The sequence below is a fragment of the Myotis daubentonii genome, chromosome X (assembly GCF_963259705.1).
Source record: "Myotis daubentonii chromosome X, mMyoDau2.1, whole genome shotgun sequence".
Lineage (NCBI taxonomy): Eukaryota > Metazoa > Chordata > Mammalia > Chiroptera > Vespertilionidae > Myotis > Myotis daubentonii.
Genome location: NC_081861.1, coordinates 5,666,062 through 5,680,035, shown reverse-complemented (window position 1 = coordinate 5,680,035; position 13,974 = coordinate 5,666,062). Strand labels below are relative to the sequence as shown.

General features: G+C 48.4%; 1 protein-coding gene across 1 annotated transcript in view; it reads right to left on the bottom strand.

Moving 5' to 3' along the window:
• CCNB3 (cyclin B3) overlaps nucleotides 1-6,154 on the bottom strand; it is a 76,054-nt gene extending 69,900 nt beyond the window's left edge. Inside the window, exon 1 of the mRNA XM_059679021.1 lies at nucleotides 6,087-6,154. The gene's annotated coding sequence lies outside the window, so the exon portion shown is untranslated. The remainder of the gene's footprint in view (nucleotides 1-6,086) is intronic.
• Between the last annotated feature and the right edge of the window lie 7,820 nt (nucleotides 6,155-13,974).

Below are 13,974 nucleotides of genomic sequence, written 5' to 3'. Positions count from 1 at the left end.
GGAGCTGAGAGGCCTCCCGGCCCAGGTGATCAGAGGAGCTGAGAGGCCTCCCGGCCCCAGTGATCAGCGGAGCCGAGAGGCCTTCCGGCCCCGGTGATCAGCGGAACCGAGAGGCCTCCGGGCCCCAGTGATCAGCGGAGTCCAGAGGCCTCCGGGCCCCGGTGATCAGCGGAGCCGAGAGGCCTCCCGGCCCCGGTGATCAGCGGAGCCGAGAGGCCTCCCGGCCCCGGTGATCAGCGGAGTCGGAGGCCCCGCGATCAGCGGAGCCGAGAGGCCTCCCGGCCCCGGTGATCAGCGGAGTCGGAGGCCCCGCGATCAGCGGAGCCAAGAGGCCTACCGGCCCCTGTGATCAGCGGAGTCCAGAGGCCTCCCGGCCCCGGTGATCAGCAGAGCCGAAGGGCCTCGCGGCCTCGGTGATCAGCGGAGCCGAGAGGCCTCCCGGCGCCGGTGATCAGAGGAGCTGAGAGGCCTCCCGGCCCCGGTGATCAGCGGAGTTGAGGCCCCGCGATCAGCGGAGCCGAGAGACCTCCCGGCCCCAGTGATCAGCGGAGCCGAGAGGCCTTCCAGCCCCGGTGATCACCAGAACCGAGAGGCCTCCGGGCTCCAGTGATCAGCGGAGTCGAGAGGCCTCCGGCCCCGGTGATAAGCGGAGCAGAGAAGCCTCCTGGCCCCGGTGATCAGCGGAGTCGGAGGCCCCGCGATCAGCAGAGCCGAGGGGCCTCCCGGCCCCGGTGATCAGCGGAGCCGAGAGGCCTCCAGGCCCCTGTGATCAGCGGAGCCGAGAGGCCTCCAGGCCCCTGTGATCAGCGGAGCCGAGAGGCCTCCCAGCCCCGGTGATCAGCGGAGCCGAGAGGCCTCCCTGCCCCGGTGATCAGCGGAGCCAAGAGGCCTCCCGGCCCCTGTGATCAGCGGAGTCGAGAGGCCTCCCGGCCCGTGATCAGCGGAGCCGAGAGGACTCCCAGCCCCGGTGATCAGCAGAGCCGAGAGGCCTCCCGGCCCCGGTGATCAGCGGAGCCAAGAGGCCTCCCGGCCCCGGTGATCTGCGGAGCCGAGAGGCCTCCCGGCCCCGTTGATCAGCGGAGCCCAGAGGCCTCCCGGCCCCGGTGATCAGCGGAGTCAGAGGCCCCGCGATCAGCAGATCCGAGAGGCCTCCCGGCCCCGGTGATCAGCGGAGCCCAGAGGCCTCCCGGCCCCGGTGATCAGCGGAGCCCAGAGGCCTCCCGGCCCAGTGATCAGCGGAGCCCAGAGGCCTCCCGGCCCCGGTGATCAGCGGAGTCAGAGGCCCCGCGATCAGCGGAGCCGAGAGGCCTCCCGGCCCCTGTGATCAGCGGAGTCAGAGGCCCCGCGATCAGCGGAGCCGAGAGGCCTCCCGGCCCCTGTTATCAGCGGAGTCCAGAGGCCTCCCGGCCCGGTGATCAGCGGAGCCCAGAGGCCTCCCGGCCCCGGTGATCAGCGGAGTCAGAGGCCCCGCGATCAGCGGAGCCGAGAGGCCTCCCGGCCCCTGTGATCAGCGGAGTCCAGAGGCCTCCCGGCCCCGGTGATCAGCAGAGCCGAAGGGCCTTGCGGCCTCGGTGATCAGCGGAGCCGAGAGGCCTCCCGGCGCCGGTGATCAGAGGAGCTGAGAGGCCTCCCGGCCCCGGTGATCAGCGGAGTTGAGGCCCCGCGATCAGCGGAGCCGAGAGACCTCCCGGCCCCAGTGATCAGCAGAGCCGAGAGGCCTTCCAGCCCCGGTGATCACCAGAACCGAGAGGCCTCCGGGCTCCAGTGATCAGCGGAGTCGAGAGGCCTCCCGGCCCCGGTGATCAGCGGAGCAGAGAAGCCTCCTGGCCCCGGTGATCAGCGGAGTCGGAGGCCCCGCGATCAGCAGAGCCGAGGGGCCTCCCGGCCCCGGTGATCAGCGGAGCCGAGAGGCCTCCAGGCCCCTGTGATCAGCGGAGCCGAGAGGCCTCCCGGCCCCGGTGATCAGAGGAGCCGAGAGGCCTCCCGGCCCCGGTGATCAGCGGAGCCGAGAGGCCTTCCGGTCCGGTGATCAGCAGAACCGAGAAGCCTCCGGGCCCCAGTGATCAGCGGAGTCAGAGGCCTCCGGGCCAGGGATCAGGGGAGCCGAGAGGCGTCCTGGCCCTGGGATCAGCGGAGCAGGGAGGCTTCCCAGCACCGGGATCAGTGTGACAGGGTGCGGAGCTCCAACCCTCTGAGCGGCCCTGCTCTGTGCATGACAGGAGTGGCGCTGCAACCTCCCTATGGACCCTGCCTTGAGTGTGCCAGTGGGTGGTGCCCCAACCCCCCAATCAGCCCTACCCTGAGCATGACTGAGGGTGGCATCGCAACCTCCCAATCCGCCCTGCTCTGTGCATGACAGGAGGCGGGGCCCCAACTCCCCAATGGGCCCTGCTCTGAGCCCGACCAGGGGTTACACCTAGGATTAGGCCTGCCCTCTGCCACCCGGGAGCAGGCCTAAACCAGCAGGTCCTTATCTCCTGATGGGTCCCAGACTGTGAGAGGGCACAGGCCAGGCTGAGGGACCTCCTCTCCCAACCCCGAGTGCACAAATTTTTGTGCACCGGGCCTCTAGTGGAAATTATAATATGTTACAAAGAAGACACAAGAATGCACTGCACACACACATATGCACAATAGGCCAGCGAGTACTCAAAGGTTGCAATCAAGCAGAAGAAACTGTAATACAGTTCTAGACACCTGATAGGAACATTTAAAAATAAAAAATGAGATAATAGCAAAAGAAAGTAATGTATTGGAAAATCATTTGACATAACAATTTAACAGTTATTACAACCCTTAGAAGAATCCTACCTTCACCTCATCTCAGTAGAAAACCCCATTCTAATTTCTTTTTAAAAAATATTTATTGTTGAAAGTATTACATAGGCCCTCCTTTTCCCATAGAACCTCTTCCACCCTGCTACCGTCCCCCTTCTTCCCCCAGGCCATTCTATATTTCTTAAGGTTCTTGTAGTTTCTGAGTCTCAATAGTTAGATACACTTATGTGTCTTACAAGCAAATACATTATTAGGAGGAATTATTTTTTGGATACACAAGAAACCCTTCCCACTCAGATACAACTGACCTTTCAACCCCACTCACATTCAATCTCCAAGTTCAACTGCATTTGACAAACAACAGGCTTCCCTAAGAAAGACCCTAAAGGGACTACAACAAATGTCCCACTATGTACCAGATATTTCAGGCAATAAAGATACAAACACAAATCACGGATCTTATCCTAGAAGTATTCACATGCATAGCTCTAACAGTAACATAAAAATGTGACAAATGGGAAAGCAGGGCGGGGCTGTGGCAGAGAGAGGCTGGGAGGAAGATGTGGCCTGACTCTGCCACCTCCTCCACCACCTGCAGCCAACTCCCCTCCCTGCAGCTGCCAGGGCATACTTTCAGGTCTCCTGGCACCCATCAGTCAGAGGATTTGGCCCCCTGACCCCTCAGACCAATGGGCAGCCAGCCCTCACACTCTCTAAAATAACCAGCTCGCCCCTTACCTAGTACAGAGCCCTGGTGTGGTTGACCCCCTGCACAGGCCTAAGCTAGGATGCACCACTATGCAGCAGCAGCCTACCCATCAGCCTATGCCCCAGTGAACATAGCTTTTCCCCAGCAGCCTTCAGCCCTGCCCCAGCAGCAAAAAGAAGGCCCGAAGACTATAACCTCTTCATCTATCACCTGCCTCAGGAGTTTGGTGATGCAGAACTCATATAGACTTCCCTGTACTTTGGAGTTGTAGTCTCTGTCAAAGTCTTTGTGGATCAAGCCCCAACCAGAGCAAGTGTTTTGGGTTTGTTAGCTTTGACAATCCAACCAGTGCCCAGATAGCTATTCAGGCCATGAATGACTTTCAAATTGCCATGAAGAGGCTGAAGGTACAGCTAAAGAGGCCCAAGGATGCCAATAAGCCTTACTGATCTGCTCTCACTGACCACCCACAGAAAGATTAAGAAGAGTGAGAAGAAAGGAGAGGAAAAGATCAGAAGCGCTTAAGCAGCCCTTCCTGAAGCAGCAGCTGGAGATGGAGGTGGACTGGACCCAAGGCCAGTGTCTGGGGCTCAGATCACTTTAAGGATTGTCTTCATCAAGTGGGTTGTTCTATGCTTGTGGCATAAAGCTCAGGCTGGCAAGGCAGCTGGGGCTGCCTGAAGATGGACTGTGGAAGGGAACCAGCAGAGGGCCTTGGGGTTGCTAAGGGCTTCCTGGCAAGGGAAGCCCAGATTTACTTAGTTCAAAATCATATCATTCCTCAGAGTTTAGGAACCAAAAAACTATTTTTTTAAAGAATATGTAAAAGAACTAGGGGCCCGGTGCACGAAATTCGTGCACTGTGTGTGTGTGTGGGGGGTGTCCCTCAGCCCAGCCTGCCCCCTCTCACATACTGGGAACCCTCAGGCGTTGACCCCCATCACCCTCCAATCGCAGGATCGGCCCCTTGCCCAGGCCTGACGCCTAGGCGTCAGGCCTGGGCAGGGGACCCTCATTTCCCCCCATCACTGGTTCTGCCCCCAGCCCAGGCCTGATGCCTCGGCCAGAGGCGTAGACACCCATCACCCTCCGATCGCCTGATCGGCCCCTTGCCCAGGCCTGACGCCTCCACCAGAGGTGTCAGGCTTGGACAGGGGACCCCCATCTCCCCCTGATCACTGGCTCCGGCCCCCACCCAGGCCTGAGGCCTCTGGCCCAGGAATCATGCCTGGGCAGGGGACCCCCATCTCCCTCTGATCGCTTGCTCCACCCCCCGCCCAAGCCTGACGCCTCTGACCCAGGCTTCAGGCCTGGGCAAGGGGACCATCATATCCCCCCAATCCCCGGCTCCGCCCCCCACCCAGGCCTGATGCCTCGGCCAGAGGAGTTGACCCTCATCACCCTCCGATCACCAATCACCGGATCGGCCCCTTGACCAGGCCTGAGGCCTCTGGCAGAGGTGTCAGGCCTGGGCAGGGGACCCCCAGCTCCCCGTGGTTGCAGGCTCCGCCCCTGCCCAGGCCTAACGCCTCTGGCTGAGGCGTCCGGCTCAGGCAGCGGGGACCCGCAGCTGCAGCGGCCCCGCGATCGTGGGCTTCGCTTTAGGCCCAGGCAAGGGACCCCTAGCTCCTGGGACTGCCAGCTTCGACCGTGCCCAGCTCCCATCGCTGGCTCCACCCCTACTTCCTGCTATCACTGGCCAGGGCAGCAAAGGCGCCTGATTCTCCGATCATGGCTGGGGGGCAGCTCTTAGCTCCCCCCTGGGTTTCCGATCACTGTCAGTGGCAGGGGGCTTCTTCCTGCTTTCCCTTTCACCTCCCTGCATTGTGCCTACATATGCAAATTAACCGCCATCTTGTTGGCAGTTAACTGCCAATCTTAGTTGGCAGCTAATTTGCATATAGCCCTGATTAGCCAATGAAAAGGGTATCGTCGTACGCCAATTACCATTTTTCTCTTTTATTAGATAGGATATATAATTTTCAAAACAAGAAACACAAAAGACAGTATAGAATCTCATAAAAGCTGCCTTTAAATATCCCTAGGAGACAGGGTGAAGGGGATCTTTAAAAGACCCAGCCTACTTAAAGTGAGGCTGTGGAAAGATTGTTCTGTGTCTCATATTCTCTTAAACCAGTGGTTCTCAACCTTAAGTGCACATTAGAATCACCTGGGAATCTTTTCAAAATCCTGATTTCTGGAATGAGGCCCAGAAATCAGGATTTTAAAAAGATTCCCAGGTGATTCTAATGTGCAGCCAAAGTTGAGAACCACTGTCTTAAACCATCTCCCCACCCTGCCTTTTTGAAATAATTAAAGACTTGAGGTCTAGGCTCAGATGCAGGTAACAAGAGAGTTAGAGAAGCAGTGAACCCACAATACCCAAACACAGAGAGCATCACTGAAGAGGCCTCAGGAGGAACTCTGGCCTGCCCTGGCCTTTGCCACTAAGAGTAGGAACCTGCCTTTCTTTCCTGACACTGCTTCCCTAGGCTGAAAGAAAAAGGGAGTTTTGGTCACCCTAGCTTTTACCTTTCCCTTCCATATAGGCAGAGGCCCTGCCTTTGGCTGAGTGGAGACACCTCCTGTTTGCCCTTACCTTGAGCCAGCTCCAGTGTCCCCTTGCTCCGGGTCACCTTCTGCTTCTAAGTCTAAGTTTGCCCACCTGTAAAGTAGATTCAGGATTATAGAGGGCTGTGACAACAGGTTTGGAAGGTTTGCTGCTGTATATACTGCCATTGAGAAGGAAATAATTTTCAATATAGCTTCAGAATTTACAGGTCCCTCTTTACCCAGGACCTGGGAGAGTAGATGTTTTGCCAACATACTTCTTCATTCCTTTAAAAAGTACATCTTTCTTATGCAAAAAAGTGACAAATTATTTTTAAAGGTAGATACAAAGTACTAGAGAAACATAATGGAAATATAGAAGAGGTTATATATGATCTGGAGGGCTTTCCAGTTTTCCAAAGAAAGCCTGAGCCCAGGCAGAGACTTGAACATGCAGAGAACAGAAGGTTCCAGGTATATCCAGGTTGTCTGAGTTCAAAGTAAAAAGAATGTGCTGGGGAGGAGTTATAAAGGGGTTGAAAGCTAGGCTGGGGGTAGGCTGGTAACAGTAGTCTGCAGCTTGAGGGGAAGATTTAAGAAAGGAGAAAGGATTTGGGTTTTGCTTTGGATGGAGAAGTATTACATATTTTGTTGATGAGGAAAAGTCAGTAAAAGTATGTGCCTTCACAGTTACTACATCAGTTGATTCTCACAACAAAACTGTTTCCATTTTATAGTTCCAAATGAGTTACATGACTTACTATACAGGACAAACTATTAAACCGTATACATCACCCAGCTCTTTCCAGGGCTCTTTCTAAAAAATAAAAAATAAAATCTCTCTGATCACAGAAAAAAAAAAAAGACATTTCAGAACAGTCCATGGTCCAAAACGAAAGGCCCTAGTATAGTAGAGAGAGGAGGTAGAATTAGCAAAGGATTTTTTTAAAAGAAGCAATTGGACTTCTTAACCAGCCAAATTAGCATCTTTGAGCCTCAACTTCCTCTTTTGCAAAAAGATACACTTGCAGGGGTATTCTGTGGTGCCAATGTAAACTTTTTTTAAAATATATTTTATTGATATTTTACAGAGAGGAAGGGAGAGAGATAGAGAGTTAGAAACATCGATGAGAGAGAAACATCAATCAGCTGCCTCCTTCACACTCCCTACTGGGGATGTGCCTGCAACCAAGGTACATGCCCTTGACCGGAATCAAACTTGGGACCCTTCAGTCCGAAGGCCGATGCTCTATCCACTGAGCCAAACTGGTTAGAGCCAAATGTAAATTTTTACATGAAAGCCTAAGCATGGCAGGCACTCAGAATAAATGGTGGGTATTACTCACCTCTTCCTCCAAATTGAAAACTATTTTCCATCTCATCCTCAAAACTCGGCCAAGCAACAATAAAGCTAAATTGGGTGCACCTACCCCTAACTGCACTCTATGAAAACCACTTACACCACTATTATTATTCACACCTCATACAATTTTTTTATGGATGACTAAAAACTCATGTTCTGAAACATTCACCTTTCAAAGGAAAAGAAAAAATATCAGATTGAAGTAAAAAAAAAAAAGGCTAAAAATTTTTCAGCTGAGAGTGTCACAGATTTAATTAAACCTCAGAGAAAACAAGGTTATTCATACGACGGTCATGCACCACTTTCACTATCCTGAACAATAATCACTTGCTTTGGGAGACACACACACTGACTTAAGTAGCTAGTTTTCCTGCTACTGGGAGAGGGGAATGACACCACTAAAAACATGCTTTCATAAAAGGACACTCTGCAAAAACACTCTAGACTCCTACCACCTACAAAATGCTGAGCCTTACTTGGACAAGAAACTTAGAATCCTTTCCAGTGTCCAGACTCTCCATGTCCCCTACATGTTGAAGACCTCATTGAGAATCCCAGAGCAGTGCTGAAACCCACACGAGGGCAAATTGGCTCTTTTAAAAGCCCAATTGTTCAGACTCCAGAACTGTAGATCAAGACAGTCTACAGCAGTGGTTCTCAACCTATGGGTCGCGACCCCTTTGGGGGTTGAACAACCCTTTCACAGGAGTCGCCTAAGACCATCGGAAAACACATATATAATTACATTATGATTCATAACAGTAGCAAAATTACAGTTATGAAGTAGCAACGAAAATAATTTTATGGTTGGGGGTCACCACAATATGAGGAACTGTATTAAAGGGTTGCGGCATTAGGAAGGTTGAGAACCACTGGTCTACAGGAAACAATAGCAACTTTGTTTTATATATAAAGGCAGGTTACAGACAGCAAGACATTGGGGAGAGTAAGGAGTATGGTGTCTGTCAATGAAAGCAGCACTGGGTAGGAAAGTATCTTAGGATCTAGTTCTAACACTGCAGGTAGCTGGCTAGGTGACACTAGGCAAGTCCCTTTTCCCTCTGTAGACTTCATTTCTCCAGGTAATAAAATGAGGCAATGGGACCAAAGCCTCCATGTTATTCATACAGTGGTAAATGGACCAGCATCATTTGCCACACGTGGGAGCTTTTAGCCATTTAAAATCTTAGGCCCCAAGCTAGGCCTTACCAAATAGGCACAGGCAAGTTAACAATATCCCCAGGTGATTTGTATGCACTTTTAAGTTTAAGAAGCATGGTTCTAAGGCACCTTCGACATCTGGCCTTCTAGGACTCTAATCACATAGCAGAGAGCAATGGGCAAGCCAGAGTTGAAGGGTTAGAAGCAGAGATAGAAGAATGGAGATGTGAGAAGTTTAACAAGGGGGAAAGGACACGTTTCCATTAACCTGTAGTTCAAAACACATCCCTCAAATAGCATTCTCTGACTTAAATGCGTTGTCTTGTGGCTGAAATTGATCCTGCATACTTTCACTTGTAAAAAGACATTTTGTATATGTACTCTGATTCAGGCATGTGTACTGGACGCTCCATCTAAATGATGGGACCTAGTCTCATTTACTTTATCATTTCACCCTCTAATACACACTCCCTGCCCAACCTCATATGGGGCTCACTTCACAACGGCTGACTGGCAAGAGAAGACAGCGTGTAACAAGGGGCATTCCATGGCCAATACCGGACATTCGTGCGGGCAGTACAAAACCAAAGGCTCCTACCTCACATTGAAATTGGGGGCATAACAGGAAAGACCATAGACACACTTCTAGACCAGGAGGAGCCCCGATAAATGAATGGAGCACCAAGTCATAGTGACCGGGTGTGGGTCTCAGCCTGGCCTGAGTTCCCTCCAATCCATCTGCTAGCAGTGAATTTTTAAAATTACAGTCCTAGAGAAACTGCAGTGGTGATTGGCCAACAAGGACCAATCTGCGTGCAGAGTTGTGACATAGGCTTGGCCCAGCAAGGAGGGGTGGGCTGGGAGGGTAATTGATTGAACTCCTTGTCAAATCGACTACATTGGGGCTTGGTTTCCCATACAATTGGTTGGAATAGGCTGGTTTGACAAGTGAAGTACTGGGTCTCTTTAAAGAGGCATTTTATTTAAATAACCCTGCTGGAGGAAGGGGAGAGCAACTGTACAACTTAGGTTCAGACCAGTTAAGAAATCTTTGTAGAATCAAACATTAACTCCTGCTGGCTTCACAAGTGGCCTTGTGATGGGAAGCAGGGTAGAAATTATTGCCCCTATTTTATGGGTAAGTCCCCAAAGTGCAGAGAGCTATTAATAGTAGTAGCTAACATTAATTCAGCGCAATAATTGCCAAAACAAGGTGAAAATACAACTGCTAAAGATTTCAGAGGACACATGTTGTTTAGCACGCTATTATTCCCAACCCAGTCACTGCTGTCATACTCACCCCAGCATCACCAATAGTGATTAGTGAGTGTATTAGGTACATACGCCACTTGTTAGGGTCTATACAGAGAGTTAGACAAATACTTCTTCCTTTGAACCTAATACACCTTTATGATGGAACAATTAAGAAAATATTACATTAATATTATGTGTATATTATCTGCATTATAAATATAATACTAAGTATTAAGTCAATAAATATAACAGACTTAAAAATGCAATTTTTAGGATGGAGGGTGATTATATGGGGGGCGAGGGGAATCACCAAATTCCCTCTTGAGGAATGCTTGGCAAAATTGATTTTTGTATGGGGTGATCTTGTACTGTATGGAAATGTTTTCCAAGCAGCTGCGACCTCCTAGTGGCCACATGAACTCATTACCCCCATTTACCATCTAACTTTGAGAGCAACAGGCACAGAAGGGCTAACTAAGCCTGACTGACATCCCCACGCAGGGCAACTACCTGACAACGCTGAAGACTAGGCCAGTCTTCATCCATTTTAATGTTCCTAAAACTAGGGGGATCCTTAAGTGTGTGTGTAGAGGGGGAGGATGCCTTTAAGTGCTATAAGGGGACCTGAAGAGGTTCATGCTTCCAGATCCCCTTTCTCTCCTCCGTAGTCTTTGTTTAAAACATTTATTCACAAATAAAGAAACTGTCTGGAGAGAAGGAGAAAAACTATCACCAATTAATACTATATTTAAGTACTTTTCTGTCAGATGTTCAAGCAAGTTCGTCTGACAGGAAAAAAATATTCCGATTAACAGCTTATTTCCCTCAGCCATATCTCCAGCGCTGACATAAAATATATTTATATGTGTACGGCAAAAGAACCTTTAACAAGCTACAAATGGGATTGGAACCAAAACTACGCATGGGAAACGAACTTCCCGCCTGTTGGAAACAAAACCAACATAGATGAGGGGCAAAGGGAGAGGGAACTAACGGCTTTAGAATTATCGCCTTAGAAAATTACCGCCTTAGAATTACCGCCTCAGAATTACCACCTTGGACCAACCGCCTCTCTGGCCAACCGCCTCTCTGGCCAACCGCCTCTCTGGCCAACCGCCTCTCTGGCCAACCGCCTCTCTGGCCAACCGCCTCTCTGGCCAACCGCCTCTCTGGCCAACTGCTTCAAACCGGCTGCCAACCGCCTCATATTAACAGCCTCCAGCAAGCATGCGCACTTAGGAGGCGCGCCGACTGTACCATTCTCGCCAGAAGGGGGAGATAACGGATTGACCCTTTTTAGTCAGACTTGAAACCGCTAGATGGGGCCAAAAGATTATACTAGGTACCCTCTATACTTTTTTTCCCCTCAAGAAATTTCTCTTCTACATCTTATAACCCTAGAATAAAGAAAACTCATGCTAATCTCTGAACACACACATAACACCCCCCCCCTCCAGGATGAGGGAAGTGGCTACTGCTGGAACTGGCTGCACCATCAATCAAAGCCGTCTCAGGTCTCCAGCGAGCCATTAATAAAGTCTGGATTAAAATAGTGCCCATATCATAAGTCTGTCTGAGAATTAAATGAGAGTATGCATGTAAAACACAACACCAGGCAAATTTCCAGACCTGTAGAATTAGACACTCTGGGATGAGGCCCAACTATGTTTTATTAAGCACTCCAAGTGACCCTGAGTCACGCCTAATGTGTCAAAATCGTTGCTCAATGAGGAAGGCTGCCAACTCAAATAGCTAACCAAGATATTTGTCATTATTTCGGATTTCATTACTCCTGCCTGAACTTTCAAAACCATCATTTGTTTCTTGACCTCAACTGTATGGCCAGTATCATAGTAGATACAATGAGAAAGAGACAGAGAACCTGCCCTGAGGCTTCAGTGTAGGTGATCCAGGAATAGGAAAAGTTAATTAAATCTACAAGGCCAGATCTAGTAAATGTCAAATGAATTATATGGACAATAAGCAAATGTTCTAGGAAATCAGAGGAGGGAAATTTTACAATTAGAGGTGAGCCCCCCCCCCCCAATACACACACACATACACCAAATAGCTGTAAGTAATTTCCACAAGGCAATAGAACAGACCTTAGCTGCCTAATTAACTCCCTGCCTGAAAGGAAACCCCAACATATCTAAGAGTTTGCTTTCCTTTAACAGCTGCCTCTTAAATAAAAATAATTAGAACGTTTATAGTTTTTTAAAAGTGCTTTATTTTCTCCCTCCACTGTTTCAATCACTTATAGGAAAGGACAGATGGGTATGCAGACATGACATAAATACTTGATGGAAGTAATTATGCAGTACCATTGATGAGATGCTCAGAATAGCTATCTAATAGATGATTTAATAAAGAAAATGTGGTACATATATACAATGGAATACTAATCAGCCATAGGAAAAGACAAAATACTGCCATTTGTGACAACATGGTTGGATCCTGAGAATGTCATGCTAAGCAAAAGAAGTCAGATGGAAAAAGTCAAAAACCATATGATTTCACTCATATGTAGGATATAATACTGAAAGCAACAAATGAACAGACAAAAACTCACAGACACAGAAAACAGTATGGTGATTACAAGAGGGAAAGGGAGTATGGGGGTAGAAGAGGGTAAAGGGGGGATAAATGGTGATTGAAGGAGACTTGACTTTGAGTGGTACAATATAATATATAGATGATGTGCTGTAGAATTGTACACTCAAAGCATGTAATTTAATAACCAATATCACCCAATAAATTTAATAAAATTTAAAAATAATGGCTATCTAATTTTTCAATTTACTATGGTTGTGGGGAGCTGCTCTAAAGGACATTGGGCATTCTCATGGCTTGGAAACAATTCAGGAGAAAAAGAGGTGGAGTTCCCATTTGTACTGGTCCATAATAAATAATGTCTGATAATCATTGACATCACTTCCCATTTTCCAAATAGTGTCATCACATAAACTAAATTAGGTAGGCTAAATCTGAGGCTGAAAGGTACTTAGTGGAACTAACAGGCAGACAGTAATTTCATGAAGGCTGATAGTTCAGTTCACTTAAATTTCATTTTGCCATTATTCATAATAATTAGAAACACAGGTTCCATTTTTTATTACCTTAATAGCTCTTTCAAACCAAATGCAAGCTGAAAGCATATTTAAAATGTAATTTGTATGATTACTCACAAGTTTATATGAAAGAGAAGATGTTTGAGAATAAATAAGGTTAGAAAATGGATGATAATGGTTAGGGAAAAATGACAAAGCTTCTGTTTAACATCTCTATATTTGGCTCTTAAAGGCTAACCTAAGTGTACACTACTTGGCATATATTGACATACTAATGTAGCATATTCCTTCTTCTGACACTTTGAACATCAGTACAGGACACTCTGAGAGCCTCAGCAGCTTAAGAGAAAAGAAGAGGCAGTGAATATACTGTAACCTATGACTGAGCCTCCTTACATTTTCATTATTGGTTTCCCACCCAAATGCTGCTCTTATTTGCTCCTGGTTAGCCTCCAGGATGACAGTATTGGGGTGCCATGGGTCAGGGCTCTAATCATCCATAATAGTTCTCTCTATGTCATTTAGAGGATTTGGTATGACATTTTCCAGGCCCAGACGACAGTTTTTTCCTTCTAGGCTGAGAGACATAGAGAGGTGTTTTTTGTTTGTTTGCTTATTTGTTTGTTTGTTTGCTTGTTTTTAATCTTAGGAATATATATTCTTATACATAGAGAATAAATAAACATTTTCTTTCTTTACTTATTATTCCATAGACATGAGCCAGACACAAGAGCTCCAACTTAAATATCAAAAGTTCCCCTTGCCAAAAGGGATGATAAAAGAAAAACAAGTCCTATATTGTGGATTTTAGCTCATCACCATTGACAAAGACTCCATCCTCAACCAAAATTAATGTTTTAATAAACATTATATGTATTTAAGATCTACAACATGATGATTTGATATTGTCAAGCTCCCCTGAAACCGCTTCTCAACTAGGCCTCAATCTTGGCCTATAAAAATTTCAACTTTCAGCACAAAGAATTTCACCCACTCCTACATAATGAGACTTAAACAAACACTAGCATAGAAAAATAAGTTAAGATGTGAAAATTAATACTGTTTTGTTCATACAGGCTGGTGGTAAT